Source organism: Dipodomys spectabilis, unplaced genomic scaffold, assembly GCF_019054845.1.
Source record: "Dipodomys spectabilis isolate Male_0828 unplaced genomic scaffold, ASM1905484v1 ptg000399l, whole genome shotgun sequence".
NCBI lineage: Eukaryota > Metazoa > Chordata > Mammalia > Rodentia > Heteromyidae > Dipodomys > Dipodomys spectabilis.
Window position 1 is genome coordinate 606,324 of NW_024871076.1, and position 3,703 is coordinate 610,026.

The window sequence follows — 3,703 nt, forward strand, 5'->3', positions numbered from 1 at the left end:
ACCCTTGTCTCCAGTGATCCAGGTATGCCCATCACCTGAGTGGGGGTGTCCTTCACCTTCCCCTGCCATGAAGACAAGATGCCAGACATTAAATGGACATATTCAGGTAACAGCAGAACTTTTCCATCTAGGGAAGATAGGCCTTAACCTTCCATATAAGGTACGCTTATAGGCTACTCAGGCTGGTGATTCAAGCCATTTAGGGAGTCAATCAATGCAGAATCAGAGCATTCTCTATATGCAAACCTTTCCTACGGTTATGACATCTGCATTACTCTGAAGCAGAGCCCTCCTAGCTCACCTTGAGCTAGGTATCTGCATTCAGTGAATGGCCTCTCTCACTGCTAGGCTTTTAAGCACTGGGTGGTAAAATCCCTAGACCCAACAAGAAGCACCGGTATGGCTGCAAGAAATTAGACTCAGCCTCCTTACTTCAATATCTCAGCCTCCTTAGTAGCTTAGATTACAGGCATGATTCACTATTACCCAACATGAAATGTGTTTTTAACTATCTAAAACACTGTGACAGAAAAACTACGTAGATTATCACTCCCCAGAGAACTTTTAAGGAGATTAGACTATTTAGAACCCAGGCAGGATGAAGACTATTTGTAAAACTTTACAATTATTCCAGGGTTAGCTTTTAGTTAGGAGACAACAAAGTTGCTTTTCTGGTTTTCTTGCAACCTTTCTAAAGTGTGTACCTTCATTTGAATAATTGCACTTAAAATATTTCAATAGACTAGGCCAGGTACTGGTGGCTAGTACCAAGTACTGGTACTAGCTTTTTAGAAGGCTTAGATCTGAAGATCTTGGTTCAAAGCCAACCTGGGCAAGAAAGTCTGTGAGAGTCTCATCTTCAATTAACCACCAAAAAATCGTGTTCCAGAAGTGGAACATGGCTCAAATGGTAGAGTGCTAGTCTAGAGCAAAAATGTTCAAGGACAGTGCCTAGACCCTGAGTTGAAGTCCCAGGACACACACACACACTCTCTCTCTCTCTTCTCTCTCTCTTACACACACACACACAATTTTAATAGATGCATTTCTCTTCCCTCTTTCTCTCCCTCTTTCCCTCTTCTCTTCCCTCTTTCTCAAAGGCAAGATCTGAAATTCTTTCTGACCTCACTCATATCCACATCAAGGATCAATCACCACATGTGGCCTTATACTTAGGTAGTCTGGCAAAAAGAGTTGGATTTCCAATTTCTATCATTTTCATTATTCATAGAGACTGATGAAGATCTATGGGGCCATAAGAGGGGAGTGTAATGTAACCATGTTCAGGCTCTGGAAGGCCATTCTAAACTAGAGGCTGCTTGGTATCCTCTAGGGAGAGCAAGAGATGAAACCTCCTTTCCATCCAATTTAGTCTCTGTGAGCCTGAACACATTCCTTCCAGAGCTGTCCAAATGAGTAACTGAGAAAACCTGTCTGGATTCTATGCCATACACAACAATGACCCTTTCAATTTTGGGTCACAGCAGTAAAACCTGGCTGAGGTTTGGACTACTGCCAACAGTATTTCCCTGCATAGACCCTGCCTGACACCTACTAGCCTCTCACTGTGTGATTATGAATGAATTAAGGCAATTACTCGGCACAGTTTCTTCTTGAGCACTCACATCCTTGGATGTATGGTCTGAATATTGCTGTCCCATAGCTGCTGGGTGTTATGTGGTCTCAAATCAAACAGCAGCATCTTTTAGGAACTGTCCATCTTTTTCACCTTTCTACCAGATCAGGTTACTTTAAGGAATCCAAATGCAACCTGATCTTCCATTTTGGGCACTGAATTTGGGTATCTCTGCTGATGCCCATTAAGAAGTGACTCTTAAAAACACAAAGAAAATATCCAGAATGTAGAGATCTCACTGATTATATAAGATAAAGGGCTTAGCAGGTGTGATTTTTTTACTCCATTAAAAAAGTGGTTTACAATTGTCCTTTGAAAGCCCAACTCAGAGAGATTCCCTTTGACTCTGAATACCCTTTGAAAAATTACTGAATTCAACTAGATGGGATATCCTTTAAATTGTTCTTTCAGATTATTTGTCACAGCAACGAAAAGCTAACATAGTCACATTTAGTCAGGCAACAAGAATGTGTTATAATGAAACCAATGATGAGAGATGATTTATTGTCTATCACAATAGCAACCCACCATTCTTATTATCTCTAATGTGTGAAAAAATAGGTGTTTTCACATTGACTTGTTAGAAATGCAAATTAATAACATAATTTTGAATGTAATGTGTTAATATAAAGGTTAATATATTGCATGAATTTGAAACAGTTTCAGAAACTTACAGCAAACACCAAGATACCTGTATACATATATATGAACAAACATATTACATATATATGTCATACTCTATCAAATACACTGCTGTTTGAGACTGGTGCTGTGGCTTTTGTCTGAAGTTCTAGGTACTCAGGAGACTGAGTTCTGGAGGATTTATCCATTTTTCCTTTCAAAGATTTCAGTTATTGATGGTTCACTCGGGATTAAAAATATTGGTATAGTGCAGTGAGTAATTAAGTTATTTTGAGAGACCACATTTATATGTTTTATTAAAGTTTATTATATTTTCCTATTTTATTATTAATTTTTGTTAATTTTTTACTGTACCTAATTTGTAAACTTTATCATATATGTGTATAGAAATAAAAACACACACACACAAATTGGTACTATTCACTTTTTCAGGCTGTGTCTAGGATTCTTGAAACATATCCCCTAAGGATAAAGGAGGCTAGTGTACTATCTTAAAACCCAACTTATAAACTTATGTACAGGTTGATTTTAATTCTACCAAAAAGACTAGTACATGTAAAAGAATACTATAAAATCATATACACATATCCGGAGGATGAGATCTGAGGATCGTGGTTCAAAGCTAGCCCAGTCAAGAAAGTCCATGAGACTCTTATTTCCAATAAACTACTTAGGAAAAGCCAGAAGTGGCACTGTGGCTCAAGTGGTAGAGCACTAGTCTTGAGCACAAAGAGACTCAAGGACAGTGCCCAAGCCCTGGTTCAAGCCCTGAGATTGGCAAAAATAATCATATACACAGGGACATCCACAAAACTGAGTTGCTATACTGCACCCCTGGTAGTCACAAGGAAGGGAAGGGCTATAGGGGGTGATTGGCAAGGGTGGGTCTGGGCAGTTCTACCATGGTGTGCTGGAGGGAGGGAACAGAGGGAGATGAGAGAAGGTTCAAGAAGCCTGTACAGGGTGAAGTGATGGAGAGTGAATGTTCTGTTCTGTTCTTCAGGTGAGACCTCTCTATAGTGTGCAACTTCAATCAACATTGAGGAAGGAAAGACATAAACCAGTGGCAGGTACAATTAGGTAAGGACAAAATGGAACTACCTTAGTACACACATGGATTTTCAAGTATAATTGTCTTAGTAAAGTAACTGTTTTATGACATTCCATACTCTGGAAAATATAGTCCTTTTAATTAAGAAAAGAAATAGGAGTGGTGTTACTTCATGTCCAGATGTAAGATAGCAGCTCTGAGAGTCAGCAAGGGACTCGGCAAAGAGAGGTGGGCCATGAACAGGCTTAATGGTATCAGGTAAAGTGTTTTGGAAATGTTCACTTTCTGTGAGCAATTCCTCCATGTCTATAATTTTATTTATATCTGAATCTGACATTCAAAGTCTACTCCAGTTTTAACTAAAGATAAAGTTG